At 51.5% G+C, this 16035-nt stretch overlaps 1 long non-coding RNA gene across 1 annotated transcript; it reads right to left on the bottom strand.

The window, feature by feature from the left end:
* Positions 1-1252: 1252 nt before the first annotated feature.
* LOC144490636 (uncharacterized) lies at positions 1253-12057 on the bottom strand. The gene is made up of 3 exons (XR_013497314.1): positions 11961-12057; positions 8996-9128; positions 1253-1406 (listed from the first exon to the last, which is right to left on the bottom strand). It is a non-coding gene; the product is annotated as an uncharacterized LOC144490636 (long non-coding RNA).
* Between the last annotated feature and the right edge of the window lie 3978 nt (positions 12058-16035).

A 16035-nucleotide genomic window follows, 5' to 3' on the forward strand; every position in this document is an offset into this window, starting at 1 on the left:
TTATTATTGTCACGTGTATTAAGATACAGTGAAAAGTATTGTTTCTTGCACACGACACAGGCAAAGCATACCATTCATAGAGAAGGAAAGGAGAGGGTGCAGAATGTAGTGTTACAGTCATAGCTAGGGTGTAGAGAAAGATCAACTTAGTGCGAGGTCGGTCCATTCAAAAGTCTGACAGCAGCAGGGAAGAAGCTGTTCTTGAGTCGGTTGCTAAGTGTTGTCAAACTTTTGCATCTTTTTCCCAACGGAAGGTGGTGGAAGAGAGAATGTCCGGGGTGCGTGGGGTCCTTAATTATGCCGGCTGCTTTTCCCGAGGCAGCGGGAAGTGTAGACAGAGTCAATGGATGTGAGGACTGAGTCGAGGAGAAATTTCTTCACCCAGAGGGTGGTGAATGTGTGGAATTCACTCCCACAGAAAGTAGCCGAGGCCAAAACGTTGTCTGATTTCAAGAAGAAATTAGATCAAAAAGACTACCGTTTATTTATTAATCACAAGTATGCTTACATTAACACTGCAATGAAGTTACTGTGAAAACCCCCCCCACACTCCGGCGCCTGTTCGGGGACACGGAGGGAGAATTTAGCACGGCCCAATGCCCCTAACCAGCACGTCTTTCAGATGTGGTTAGCACTGCTGCTTCACAGCTCCAGGGACCTGGGTTCCATTCCCGGCTCGGGTCACTGTCTGTGTGGAGTTTGCACATTCTCCCCGTGTCTGCGTGGGTTTCCTCCGGGTGCTCCGGTTTCCTCCCACAGTCCGAAGATGTGCGGGTTAGGTGGATCGGCCTTGATAAATTGTCCCTTAGTGTCAGGGGGAGTAGCAGGGTACATATGTGGGGTTTTGGGGATAGGGCCTGGGTGGGATTGTGGTCAGTGCAGGCTCAATGGGCCGAATGGCCTCTTTCTGTACTGTAGGGATTCGATGAAACCGGAGCACCCGGAGGAAACCCGCTCAGACACGGCGGGAGAATGTGCAAACTCCGCGCAGGGACTCAAGCCGGGAATCGAATCCTGGTCCCTGGTGCTGTGAGGCAGCAGTGCCAACCACTGTGCCACCCGTGCTCTTGGGGCTAAAGGGGTTGAGAGATATGGGCAGAAGTGGGAGGGGGATCAGGATATTGAAGTTGATGATCAGCCCATGATCATAGTGAGTTGTGGAACAGGCTCAAAGGGCTGAAAAGCCTCCTGCAAGCTTCTCCGTCACTGAGCCTCCCGCTTGCTGCCTGAGCAATTGTGTCCTTACCATCGGAGACTTCGCATCAAGCGGACAAAGGTTGCCATGGGGACGGGCCTGCTGGGCTTCTGGGCCTCTTCCATCACCTCCTCCCAGCTGAGCGGGGGGTCTCCAGCTCTCAACCCCCTGTTAGTGCACAGGATAGAGTAGAGATCTCTCTCCCGCAGTCCTGAGAGAGAGAGGGGAAAGTCATACAAAACTTATAATCAGCACTCCTCATATCGAACCCCGTGCTGTACCTGGCCTGGGAGTGTTTGATGTGGGACAGTGTAGAGGGAGCTTTACTCTGTATCTAACCCCGTGCTGTACCTGTCCTGGGAGTGTTTGATGGGGGACAGTGTAGAGGGAGCTTTACTCTGTATCTAACCCCGTGCTGTACCTGTCCTGGGAGTGTTTGATGGGGGACAGTGTAGAGGGAGCTTTACTCTGTATCAAACCACGTGCTGTACCTGTCCTGGGAGTGTTTGATGGGGACAGTGTAGAGGGAGCTTTACTCTGTATCTAACCCCGTGCTGTACCTGTCCTGGGAGTGTTTGATGGGGGACAGTGTAGAGGGAGCTTTACTCTGTATCTAACCCCGTGCTGTACCTGTCCTGGGAGTGTTTGATGGGGACAGTGTAGAGGGAGCTTTACTCTGTATCTAACCCCGTGTTGTACCTGACCTGGGAGTGTTTGATGGGGGACAGTGTAGAGGGAGCTTTACTCTGTATCTAACCCCGTGCTGTACCTGTCCTGGGAGTGTTTGATGGGAGACAGTGTAGAGGGAGCTTTACTCTGTATCTAACCCCGTGCTGTACCTGTCCTGGGAGTGTTTGATGGGGGGACAGTGTAGAGGGAGCTTTGCTCTGTATCTAACCCCGTGCTGTACCTGTCCTGGGTGTGTTTGATGGGGGGACAGTGTAGAGGGAGCTTTACTCTGTATCTAACCCCGTGCTGTACCTGTCCTGGGAGTGTTTGATGGGGGGGACAGTGTAGAGGGAGCTTTACTCTGTATCTAACCCCGTGCTGTACCTGTCCTGGGAGTGTTTGATGGGGGATAGTGTAGAGGGAGCTTTACTCTGTATCTAACCCCGTGCTGGACCTGTCCTGGGAGTGTTTGATGGGGGACAGTGTAGAGGGAGCTTTACTCTGTATCTAACCCCGTGCTGTCCCTGTCCTGGGAGTGTTTGATGGGGACAGTGGAGAGGGAGCTTTACTCTGTATCTAACCCCATGCTGTCCCTGTCCTGGGAGTGTTTGATGGGGATAGTGTATCTAACCCCGTGCTGTACCTGTCCTGGGAGTGTTTGATGGGGGACAGTGTGGAGGGAGCTTTACTCTGTATCTAACCCCGTGCTGTACCTGTCCTGGGAGTGTTTGATGGGGGGGACAGTGTAGAGGGAGCTTTACTCTGTATCTAACCCCGTGCTGTACCTGTCCTGGGAGTGTTTGATGGGGGACAGTGTAGAGGGAGCTTTACTCTGTATCTAACCCCGTGCTGTACCTGTCCTGGGAGTGTTTGATGGGGACATGTAGAGGGAGCTTTACTCTGTATCTAACCCCGTGCTGTACCTGTCCTGGGAGTGTTTGATGGGGACAGTGTAGAGGGAGCTTTACTCTGTATCTAACCCCGTGCTGTATCTGTCCTGGGAGTGTTTGATGGGGGACAGTGTAGAGGGAGCTTTACTCTGTATCTAACCCCGTGCTGCACCTGTCCTGGGAGTGTTTGATGGGGGGGACAGTGGAGAGGGAGCTTTACTCTGTATCTAACCCCGTGCTGTACCTGTCCTGGGAGTGTTTGATGGGGGACAGTGTAGAGGGAGCTTTACTGTGTATCTAACCCCGTGTTGTACCTGTCCTGGGAGTGTTTGATGGGGGGACAGTGTAGAGGGAGCTTTACTCTGTATCTAACCCCGTGCTGTCCCTGTCCTGGGAGTGTTTGATGGGGATAGTGTAGAGGGAGCTTTACTCTGTATCTAACCCCGTGCTGTACCTGTCCTGGGAGTGTTTGATGGGGGGGACAGTGTAGAGGGAGCTTTACTCTGTATCTAACCCCGTGCTGTACCTGTCCTGGGAGTGTTTGATGGGGGATAGTGTAGAGGGAGTTTTACTCTGTATCTAACCACGTGCTGTACCTGTCCTGGGAGTGTTTGATGGGGACAGTGTAGAGGGAGCTTTACTCTGTATCTAACCCCGTGTTGTACCTGACCTGGGAGTGTTTGATGGGGGACAGTGTAGAGGGAGCTTTACTCTGTATCTAACCCCGTGCTGTACCTGTCCTGGGAGTGTTTGATGGGAGACAGTGTAGAGGGAGCTTTACTCTGTATCTAACCCCGTGCTGTACCTGTCCTGGGAGTGTTTGATGGGGGGACAGTGTAGAGGGAGCTTTACTCTGTATCTAACCCCGTGCTGTACCTGTCCTGGGTGTGTTTGATGGGGGGACAGTGTAGAGGGAGCTTTACTCTGTATCTAACCCCGTGCTGTACCTGTCCTGGGAGTGTTTGATGGGGGGGACAGTGTAGAGGGAGCTTTACTCTGTATCTAACCCCGTGCTGTACCTGTCCTGGGAGTGTTTGATGGGGGATAGTGTAGAGGGAGCTTTACTCTGTATCTAACCCCGTGCTGTACCTGTCCTGGGAGTGTTTGATGGGGGACAGTGTAGAGGGAGCTTTACTCTGTATCTAACCCCGTGCTGTACCTGTCCTGGGAGTGTTTGATGGGGGACAGTATAGAGGGAGCTTTACTCTGTATCTAACCCCGTGCTGTCCCTGTCCTGGGAGTGTTTGATGGGGGACAGTGTAGAGGGAGCTTTACTCTGTATCTCACCCCATGCTGTCCCCGTCCTGGGAGTGTTTGATGGGGATAGTGTATCTAACCCCGTGCTGTACCTGTCCTGGGAGTGTTTGATGGGGGACAGTGTGGAGGGAGCTTTACTCTGTATCTAACCCCGTGCTGTACCTGTCCTGGGAGTGTTTGATGGGGGGGACAGTGTAGAGGGAGCTTTACTCTGTATCTAACCCCGTGCTGTACCTGTCCTGGGAGTGTTTGATGGGGGACAGTGTAGAGGGAGCTTTACTCTGTATCTAACCCCGTGCTGTACCTGTCCTGGGAGTGTTTGATGGGGACATGTAGAGGGAGCTTTACTCTGTATCCAACCCCATGCTGTACCTGTCCTGGGAGTGTTTGATGGGGACAGTGTAGAGGGAGCTTTACTCTGTATCTAACCCCGTGCTGTATCTGTCCTGGGAGTGTTTGATGGGGGACAGTGTAGAGGGAGCTATACTCTGTATCTAACCCCGTGCTGCACCTGTCCTGGGAGTGTTTGATGGGGGGGACAGTGGAGAGGGAGCTTTACTGTGTATCTAACCCCGTGTTGTACCTGTCCTGGGAGTGTTTGATGGGGGGACAGTGTAGAGGGAGCTTTACTCTGTATCTAACCCCGTGCTGTACCTGTCCTGGGAGTGTTTGATGGGGCCAGTGTAGAGGGAGCTTTACTCTGTATCTGACCCCGTGCTGTACCTGTCCTGGGAGTGTTTGATGGGGGACAGTGTAGAGGGAGCTTTACTCTGTATCTAACCCCGTGCTGTCCCTGTCCTGGGAGTGTTTGATGGGGATAGTGTAGAGGGAGCTTTACTCTGTATCTAACCCCGTGCTGTCCCTGTCCTGGGAGTGTTTGATGGGGACAGTGGAGAGGGAGCTTTACTCTGTATCTAACCCCATGCTGTCCCTGTCCTGGGAGTGTTTGATGGGGATAGTGTATCTAACCCCGTGCTGTACCTGTCCTGGGAGTGTTTGATGGGGGACAGTGTGGAGGGAGCTTTACTCTGTATCTAACCCCGTGCTGTACCTGTCCTGGGAGTGTTTGATGGGGGGGACAGTGTAGAGGGAGCTTTACTCTGTATCTAACCCCGTGCTGTATCTGTCCTGGGAGTGTTTGATGGGGGACAGTGTAGAGGGAGCTTTACTCTGTATCTAACCCCGTGCTGCACCTGTCCTGGGAGTGTTTGATGGGGGGGACAGTGGAGAGGGAGCTTTACTCTGTATCTAACCCCGTGCTGTACCTGTCCTGGGAGTGTTTGATGGGGGACAGTGTAGAGGGAGCTTTACTGTGTATCTAACCCCGTGTTGTACCTGTCCTGGGAGTGTTTGATGGGGGGACAGTGTAGAGGGAGCTTTACTCTGTATCTAACCCCGTGCTGTACCTGTCCTGGGAGTGTTTGATGGGGGACAGTGTAGAGGGAGCTTTACTCTGTATCTAACCCCGTGCTGTCCCTGTCCTGGGAGTGTTTGATGGGGATAGTGTAGAGGGAGCTTTACTCTGTATCTAACCCCGTGCTGTACCTGTCCTGGGAGTGTTTGATGGGGGGGACAGTGTAGAGGGAGCTTTACTCTGTATCTAACCCCGTGCTGTACCTGTCCTGGGAGTGTTTGATGGGGGATAGTGTAGAGGGAGTTTTACTCTGTATCTAACCACGTGCTGTACCTGTCCTGGGAGTGTTTGATGGGGACAGTGTAGAGGGAGCTTTACTCTGTATCTAACCCCGTGTTGTACCTGACCTGGGAGTGTTTGATGGGGGACAGTGTAGAGGGAGCTTTACTCTGTATCTAACCCCGTGCTGTACCTGTCCTGGGAGTGTTTGATGGGAGACAGTGTAGAGGGAGCTTTACTCTGTATCTAACCCCGTGCTGTACCTGTCCTGGGAGTGTTTGATGGGGGGACAGTGTAGAGGGAGCTTTACTCTGTATCTAACCCCGTGCTGTACCTGTCCTGGGTGTGTTTGATGGGGGGACAGTGTAGAGGGAGCTTTACTCTGTATCTAACCCCGTGCTGTACCTGTCCTGGGAGTGTTTGATGGGGGGGACAGTGTAGAGGGAGCTTTACTCTGTATCTAACCCCGTGCTGTACCTGTCCTGGGAGTGTTTGATGGGGGATAGTGTAGAGGGAGCTTTACTCTGTATCTAACCCCGTGCTGTACCTGTCCTGGGAGTGTTTGATGGGGGACAGTGTAGAGGGAGCTTTACTCTGTATCTAACCCCGTGCTGTACCTGTCCTGGGAGTGTTTGATGGGGGACAGTATAGAGGGAGCTTTACTCTGTATCTAACCCCGTGCTGTCCCTGTCCTGGGAGTGTTTGATGGGGGACAGTGTAGAGGGAGCTTTACTCTGTATCTCACCCCATGCTGTCCCCGTCCTGGGAGTGTTTGATGGGGATAGTGTATCTAACCCCGTGCTGTACCTGTCCTGGGAGTGTTTGATGGGGGACAGTGTGGAGGGAGCTTTACTCTGTATCTAACCCCGTGCTGTACCTGTCCTGGGAGTGTTTGATGGGGGGGACAGTGTAGAGGGAGCTTTACTCTGTATCTAACCCCGTGCTGTACCTGTCCTGGGAGTGTTTGATGGGGGACAGTGTAGAGGGAGCTTTACTCTGTATCTAACCCCGTGCTGTACCTGTCCTGGGAGTGTTTGATGGGGACATGTAGAGGGAGCTTTACTCTGTATCCAACCCCATGCTGTACCTGTCCTGGGAGTGTTTGATGGGGACAGTGTAGAGGGAGCTTTACTCTGTATCTAACCCCGTGCTGTATCTGTCCTGGGAGTGTTTGATGGGGGACAGTGTAGAGGGAGCTATACTCTGTATCTAACCCCGTGCTGCACCTGTCCTGGGAGTGTTTGATGGGGGGGACAGTGGAGAGGGAGCTTTACTGTGTATCTAACCCCGTGTTGTACCTGTCCTGGGAGTGTTTGATGGGGGGACAGTGTAGAGGGAGCTTTACTCTGTATCTAACCCCGTGCTGTACCTGTCCTGGGAGTGTTTGATGGGGCCAGTGTAGAGGGAGTTTTACTCTGTATCTGACCCCGTGCTGTACCTGTCCTGGGAGTGTTTGATGGGGGACAGTGTAGAGGGAGCTTTACTCTGTATCTAACCCCGTGCTGTCCCTGTCCTGGGAGTGTTTGATGGGGATAGTGTAGAGGGAGCTTTACTCTGTATCTAACCCCGTGCTGTACCTGTCCTGGGAGTGTTTGATGGGGGGGACAGTGTAGAGGGAGCTTTACTCTGTATCTAACCCCGTGCTGTACCTGTCCTGGGAGTGTTTGATGGGGGATAGTGTAGAGGGAGTTTTACTCTGTATCTAACCACGTGCTGTGCCTGTCCTGGGAGTGTTTGATGGGGACAGTGTAGAGGGAGCTTTACTCTGTATCTAACCCCGTGCTGTACCTGTCCTGGGAGTGTTTGATGGGGGACAGTGTAGAGGGAGCTTTACTCTGTATCTAACCCCGTGCTGTACCTGTCCTGGGAGTGTTTGATGGGGACAGTGTCGAGGGAACTTTACTCTGTATCTAACCCCGTGTTGTACCTGACCTGGGAGTGTTTGATGGGGGACAGTGTAGAGGGAGCTTTACTCTGTATCTAACCCCGTGCTGTACCTGTCCTGGGAGTATTTGATGGGAGACAGTGTAGAGGGAGCTTTACTCTGTATCTAACCCCGTGCTGTACCTGTCCTGGGAGTGTTTGATGGGGGGACAGTGTAGAGGGAGCTTTACTCTGTATCTAACCCCGTGCTGTACCTGTCCTGGGTGTGTTTGATGGGGGGACAGTGTAGAGGGAGCGTTACTCTGTATCTAACCCCGTGCTGTACCTGTCCTGGGAGTGTTTGATGGGGGGGACAGTGTAGAGGGAGCTTTACTCTGTATCTAACCCCGTGCTGTACCTGTCCTGGGAGTGTTTGATGGGGGATAGTGTAGAGGGAGCTTTACTCTGTATCTAACCACGTGCTGTACCTGTCCTGGGAGTGTTTGATGGGGACAGTGTAGAGGGAGCTTTACTCTGTATCTAACCCCGTGCTGTCCCTGTCCTGGGAGTGTTTGATGGGGGGACAGTGTAGAGGGAGCTTTACTCTGTATCTAACCCCGTGCTGTACCTGTCCTGGGAGTGTTTGATGGGGACAGTGTAGAGGGAGCTTTACTCTGTATCTAACCCCATGCTGTATCTGTCCTGGGAGTGTTTGATGGGGGGGACAGTGTAGAGGGAGCTTTACTCTGTATCTAACCCCGTGCTGTACCTGTCCTGGGAGTGTTTGATGGGGGACAGTGCAGAGGGAGCTTTACTCTGTATCTAACTCCGTGCTGTTCCTGTCCTGGGAGTGTTTGATGGGGGACAGTGTAGAGGGAGCTTTACTCTGTATCTAACCCCGTGCTGTACCTGTCCTGGGAGTGTTTGATGGGGGACAGTGTAGAGGGAGCTTTACTCTGTATCTAACCCCGTGCTGTATCTGTCCTGGGAGTGTTTGATGGAGGACAGTGTAGAGGGAGCTTTACTCTGTATCTAACCCCGTGCTGTACCTGTCCTGGGAGTGTTTGATGGGGGGGACAGTGTAGAGGGAGCTTTACTCTGTATCTAACCCCGTGCTGTACCTGTCCTGGGAGTGTTTGATGGGGGACAGTGTAGAGGGAGCTTTACTCTGTATCTAACCCCGTGCTGTATCTGTCCTGGGAGTGTTTGATGGAGGACAGTGTAGAGGGAGCTTTACTCTGTATCTAACCCCGTGCTGTACCTGTCCTGGGAGTGTTTGATGGGGGGGACAGTGTAGAGGGAGCTTTACTCTGTATCTAACCCCGTGCTGTACCTGTCCTGGGAGTGTTTGATGGGGGACAGTGTAGAGGGAGCTTTACTCTGTATCTAACCCCGTGCTGTACCTGTCCTGGGAGTGTTTGATGGGGGACAGTGTAGAGGGAGCTTCACTCTGTATCTAACCCCGTGCTGTACCTGTCTGTCCCTTACCTTTCCCGCTGGTGCTCAGTGCACTGAGGGCGAGGGTTACCATTTCTACGCCATGTCCCTCCTCCAGGAACCCAAGGGTATGCTGAATCAACAATCGGAGGGTGGCTGGAAGGGCGCGGATCTGATCCGAGACCTGGGGAGGAAAACAGATCAAGGGACGATGAGTGGGTGAGACACGGGGAGACGGACTGAGCAGGAATGTAGCACGTAACAGGTCCTCACAATGACCAGAATCATTACAGAGTCATAGAATTCCCACAGGGCAGGAGGAGGCCATTCGGCCCATCGAGTCTGCACTGACAACTATCTCACCCAGGCCCTATCCCCGTAACCACCCCCCCCCCCCCATATTTACCCTGCTAGTCCCCATAACACAACTTAGCACAGCTAGTTCATAAGGCTATAAGATATGGGAGCAGAATTAGGCCATTTGGCTCATCGAGTCTGCTCCGCCATTCGATCATGGCTGATTTGATTCTCATCCCCATTCTCCTGCCTTCCCCCCGTAACCCTTGATCCCCTTATTGATCAAGAACCTTGGGGCGACACGGTGGCACCGTGGTTAGCACCGTTGCCTCACAGCACCCGGGTTCGATTCCCGGCTCGGGTCACTGTCTGTGTGGAGTTTGCACGTTCTCCTCGTGTCTGCGTGGGTTTCCCTCCGGGTGCTCCCGGTTTCCTCCCACAGTCCGAAAGACGTGCGGGTTAGGGTGCATTGGGCCGTGCTAAATTCTCCCTCAGTGTTACCCGAACAGGCACCGGAGTGTGGAGACTGGGGGATTTTCACAGTAACTTCATTGCAGTGTTAATGTGAGCCTACTTGTGACTAATAAATAAACTTTGAACCAATCTATCTATGTCTTAAAGACACTCAATGACCTGGCCTCAAAGGCCGCTGTGGCAGGTTTCCACAGATTCACCACCCTCTGGCTGAAGAAATTCCTCCTCATCTCAGTTTTGAAGGAGCGTCCCTTCACTCTGAGGTTGTGCCCTCGAGTTCTAGTCTCTCCCACTCGTGGAAACATCCTGTCTACATCCACTCTATCCAGGCCTCTCTAAATTTTGATTCGATCCCGACCCCCCCTCATCCTTCTAAACTCCAACCAGTGCAGACCCAGAGTCCTCAACCGTTCCTCATACGACAAGCTCTTCATTCCAGGGATCATTCTTGTGAACCTCCTCTGGACCCCCTCCAAGGCCAGCACATCCTTCCTTAGATACGGGGCCCAAAACCGCTCACAGTACTCCAAATGGGGGCTGACCAGAGCCTTATACAATTTGCTGACGACACCACGTCGTGGGTCGGATCTCAAACGATGACGAGACAGAGTAGAGGAATGAGATGGAGAATCTGGTGAACCGGTGCGGCAACAATAATCTCTCCCTCAGTGTCAACAAAACGAAGGAGATTGTCATCAACTTCAGGAAGCGCAGTGGGGGGCACGCCCGTCTACATTGACGGGGGTGAAGGGGTCGAGAGCTTCAAGTCTTTAGATGCCCAGATCACCAGCAACCTGTCTTGGTCCCCTCACCATCTTTATAGGGGGCGAGGTGCAGACATGTGTCGGCGCTATCACTATTTCTTGAATTGCTGGCAAGGCCAGTATGTGCGGCCCATTCCTAATTATTCCTAAACCGAGGGACTTCCAGCGCCATGTCAGAGGGAATCGAAGAGTCAGCTGCATTGCTGTGGATCTGGAGTCACAGGTAGACCAGGCCGGGTAAAGGTGGCAGACTTCCTTCCCCAAAAGGGGGGTCGTGACCGTCCGGCTATTGGAGGTGAAAGTCAGAAGTTACAGAGGGACATAGATAGGATGCAAGACGGGGCGGAGAAGTGGCAGATGGACTTCAACCCGGATAAATGCGTCGTGGCCCATTTTGGCAGGTCAAATGGGATGAAGGAGTACAATATAAAGGGAAAGACTCTTAGTACGGCAGAGGATCAGAAGGACCTTGGGGTCCGGGTCCATAGGACTCTGAAATCGGCCCCGCAGGTGGAGGAGGTGGTTAAGAAGGCGTGTGGTGTGCTGGCCTTTATCAATCGAGGGATTGAGTTTAGGAGTCCGGGGATAATGATGCAGCTATATAAGACCCTCGTCAGACCCCACTTGGAGTACTGTGCTCAGTTCTGGTCGCCTCATTACAGGAAGGATGTGGAAAAGATTGAAAGGGTGCAGAGGAGATTTACAAGGATGTTGCCTGGATTGAGTGGCATGCCTTATGAGGATAGGCTGAGGGAGCTCGGTCTTTTCTCCTTGGAGAGACGAAGGATGAGAGGAGACCTAATAGAGGTGTATAAGATGTTGAGAGGCATAGATCGGGTGGACTCTCAGAGGCTTTTTCCCAGGGTGGAAATGGCTGCTACGAGAGGACACAGGTTTAAGGTGCTGGGGGGTAGGTACAGGGGAGATGTTAGGGGTAAGTTTTTCACACAGAGGGTGGTGGGCGAGTGGAATCGGCTGCCGTCAGGGGTGGTGGAGGCGAACTCAATAGGGACTTTTAAGAGACTCCTGGATGAGTACATGGAGCGTAATAGGATGGAGGGTTATAGGTAGGTCTAGAAGGTAGGGATGTGTTTGGCACAACTTGTGGGCCGAAGGGCCTGTTTGTGCTGTAGTTTTTCTATGTTTCACGCAGACCCATCTGGTGTCAGGGGTGACACACAAGCCCACTAGGGAAATCGGAAAAGTTCTCTCAGACTGGCCCAAAGCAAGCGCAAGAGATGAAAGGTCCCTTTGACCCACCTGGAATGAGGTGAAAGCTCACACTGACGCACCTCAGGGTTATCACTGAAAGGTCACACCGAATCCCCTTCTCCACCCCGCCCCCCCTCCCCACTTTTTGCAGGGGATCAAAGGTGAAAGGTCACACAGTCCAATCCGAGTTGGGGAGGGTTGAACGTGAGGCAACATGGATTCGGGGGGAGGACCAGAGGTGAAAGTTCACACAGGCCAACGACACTCACCTTCTCGAAGACCCCAAACTCTCTGAGCTCCTCGCTCGCCAGCCTCAGGAAAAGAGGATTGTGGGATTCCTTCTTCGTGACCAGTTGCCTCATCTGGAGAAGAGGGGGGGCAAACATTTAGAATCGAACCTTTCCCCGACCCGGGATGTCCCTAAAACGCTCCCCCGCTTGACCGAAAACAAAAAGAAACAGGAGCTTTCGTTTCAACGTGGGGCGCTCCTGAACTCCAGGAATCGCAGTGGCCAATCTTTCACACAGAAAGATCCCACAGACCTATCCTGGTCCCTCCATGCCGACACTCTAGTTAAGAAAGCCCACCAACTCCTCTACTTTCTCAGAAGACAAATGAAATTTGGCATGTCAGCTACGACTCTCACCAACTTTTACAGATGCACCATAGGAAGCATTCTTTCTGGTTGTATCACAGCTTGGGATGGCTCCTGCTCTGCCCAAGACCGCAAGGAACTACAAAGGGTCGTGAACGAAGCCCAGTCCATCGCGCAAACCAGTCTCCCATCCATTGACTCGGTCTCCACTTCCCGCTGCCTCAGAAAAGCAGCCAGCATAATTAAGGACCCCACGCACCCCGGACATTCTCTCTTCCACCTTCTTCCGTCAGGAAAAAGATACAAAAGTCTGAGGTCACGTACCAACTGACTAAAGAGCAGCTTCTTCCCTGCTGCCATCAGACATTTGAATGGACCTACCTCGCATTAAGTTGATCTTTCTCTACACCCTAGCTATGACTGTAACACTGCACTCTCTCCTTGCAGTTGATGTTGTCTACATGGACTTTAGCAAGGTGTTTGACAAGGTACCACATGGTAGGTTGTTGCATAAGGTTAAATCTCTCAGGATCCAGGGTGAGGTAGCTAAATGGATACAAAATTGGCTTCTTGACAGAAGCCAGAGAGTGGTTATAGAGGGTTGTGTTTCAAACTGGAGGCCTGTGACCAGCGGTGTGCCTCAGGGATCAGTGCTGGGCCCACTGTTATTTGTCATTTATATTAATGACTTGGATGAGAATATAGGAGGCATGGTTAGTAAATTTGCAGATGACACCAAGATTAGTGGCATAGTGGACAGTGAAGAAGGTCATCTAGGATTGCAACGGGATCTTGATCAATTGGGCCAGTGGGCTGACGAATGGCAGATGGAGTTTAATTTAGATAAATGCGAGGTGATGCATTTTGGTAGATTGAACCAGGGCAGGACTTACTCAGTTAATGCTGGGGCGTTGGGGAGAGTTATAGAACAAAGAGATCTCGGGGTACAGGTTCATAGTTGCTTGAAAGTGGAGTCACAGGTGGACAGAGTGGTGAAGAAGGCATCCAGCATACTTGGTTTCATTGGTCAGAACATTGAATACAGGAGTTGGGACGTCTTGCTGAAGTTGTACAAGACATTGGTAAGGCCACACTTGGAATACTGTGCACAGTTCTGATCACCCTATTATAGAAAGGACATTATTAAACTAGAAAGAATGCAGAAAAGATTTACTAGGTTGCTGCCGGGATTTGATGGTTTGAGTTATAAGGAGAGGCTGAAGCATAGGAGGCTTAGGGATGATCTTAAGAGGTCTATAAAATAGCTCAGCTAGATAGTCAATATATTTTCCCAAAAGTAGGGGAGTCTTAAACTAGAGGCCATAGGTTTAAGGTGAGAGGGGAGAGATACAAAAGGGTCCAGGAAGGCAATTTTTTCACACAGAGGGTGGTGAGTGTCTGGAACGAGCTGCCAGAGGTAGTAGTAGAGGTGGGTACGATTTTGTCTTTTAAAAAGCATTTAGATAGTTACATGGGTATGATGGGTATAGAGGGATATGGGCCAAATGTGGCAATTGGGATTAGCTTAGTGGTTAAAAACTGGGTGGCATGGACAAGTTGGGCCGAAGGGCCTGTTTCCATGCTGTAAACGTCTATGACTCTTTCCTTCTCTATGAACGGTATGTTTGGTCTGTATACAGCGTGCAAGAAACAATACTTTTCACTGTATCCCAATACATGTGACAACAATAAATCAAATCTAACGTATCAGCAGTTCCTTTCAAAAGGATTGTGGAATGAGAGAACAGTATTAGTCACAGAGGTGTCTGTGCCACCACAGGAAGAGATAAGATATCAATCATACCAGTAAACCAAAGGCCAAGGGGAGTGATCAGGACAGTGTTCAAAAAACAATGGCATCGATCCAGGGTAAATGTTAATGGCAGAATAAAGGGCACCTTGACAATAAAAGCAGACAAATACACCACGATAGCACAGAACATAAGAACATAAGAAATAGGAGCAGGAGTAGGCCATCTAGCCCCTCGAGCCTGCCCCGCCATTCGATAAGATCATGGCTGATCTGAAGTGGATCAGTTCCACTTACCCGCCTGATCCCCATAACCCCTAATTCCCTTACCGATCAGGAATCCATCTATCCGTGATTTAAACATATTCAACGAGGTAGCCTCCACCACTTCAGCGGGCAGAGAATTCCAGAGATTCACCACCCTCTGAGAGAAGAAGTTCCTCCTCAACTCTGTCCCAAACTGACCCCCCTTTATTTCGAGGCTGTGCCCTCTAGTTCTAGTTTCCTTTCTAAGTGGAAAGAATCTCTCCACCTCTACCCTATCCAGCCCCTTCATTATCTTATAGGTCTCTATAAGATCACCCCTCAGCCTTCTAAATTCCAACGAACACAAACCCAATCTGCTCAGTCTCTCCTCATAATCAACACCCCTCATCTCCGGTATCAACCTGGTGAACCTTCTCTGCACTCCCTCCAAGGCCAATATATCCTTCCACAAATAAGGGGACCAATACTGCACACAGTATTCCAGCTGCGGCCTCACCAATGCCCTGTACAGATGCAGCAAGACATCTCTGCTTTTATATTCTATCCCCCTTGCGATATAGGCCAACATCCCATTTGCCTTCTTGATCACCTGTTGCACCTGCAGACTGGGTTTTTGTGTCTCATGCACAAGGACCCCCAGGTCCCTCTGCACAGCAGCATGTTGTAATTTCTTTCCATTTAGTGGTTGGCACTGCTGCCTCACAGCGCCAGGGACCCGGGTTCGATTCCCGGCTTGGGTCACTGTGTGTGGAGTTTGCACGTTCTCCCCGTGTCTGCGTGGGTTTCCTCCGGGTGCTCCGGTTTCCTCCCACAGTCTGAAAGCCGTGCTGGTTAGGGTGCATTGGGCCGTGCTAAATTCTCCCTCAGTGTAACCCGAACAGGCGCCGGAGTGTGACGACTAGGGGGTTTTTCACAGTAACTTCATTGCAGTGTTAATGTAAACCGACTTGCGACACCAATAAATAAACTTTAAAAAAAAGACAGCAGACTGGCAGCTGTGGAGGGGGGAGGGAAACAAAATGGGAGTCAGGATACATGACCTGAACTTGTTTAACTGAACACTGAGTTCAGAAGGCTGTGATGTGCATAACAGGATGGAGAGGAGGTGATATAGGACATGGAGAGGGGGCGGCACAGTGGCACAGCGGTTCGCACTGTTGCCCCACAGCGCCAGGGACCCGGGTTCGATTCTCAGCTTGGGTCACTGTTGGGAGGTGCAGTTGTTATAATCAGTTCACTCTGTCCTGTGGGGGAACTGGGATGGATTCCGAAATATCATTTTCTTGTTCTTAACCTGGTGTCTGCACCTTCTCCCCGTGTCTGCACGGGTTTCCATCGAGCGCTCCGGTTTCCTTCCACAGTCCGAAGGACTTGCAGGTTAGGTGGATTGCCCCTTAGTGTCCAAAGATTAAATTGCCCCTTAGTGTCCAAAGATGTGCAGGTTAGGTGGATTGGCCGTGCTAAATTGTCCCTTAGTGTCCAAAGATGTGCGGGTTAGGTGGATTGGCCGTGCTAAATTGTCCCTTAGTGTCCAAAGATGTGCAGGTTAGGTGGATTGGCCATGCTAAATTGTCCCTCAGTGTCCAAAGATGTGCAGGTTAGGTGGATTGGCCGTGCTAAATTGTCCCTTAGTGTCCAAAGATGTGCAGGTTAGGTGGATTGGCCATGCTAAATTGTCCCTCAGCGTCCAAAGATGTGCAGGTTAGGTGGATTGGCCGTGCTAAATTGTCCC

Source organism: Mustelus asterias, unplaced genomic scaffold, assembly GCF_964213995.1.
Source record: "Mustelus asterias unplaced genomic scaffold, sMusAst1.hap1.1 HAP1_SCAFFOLD_3537, whole genome shotgun sequence".
Lineage (NCBI taxonomy): Eukaryota > Metazoa > Chordata > Chondrichthyes > Carcharhiniformes > Triakidae > Mustelus > Mustelus asterias.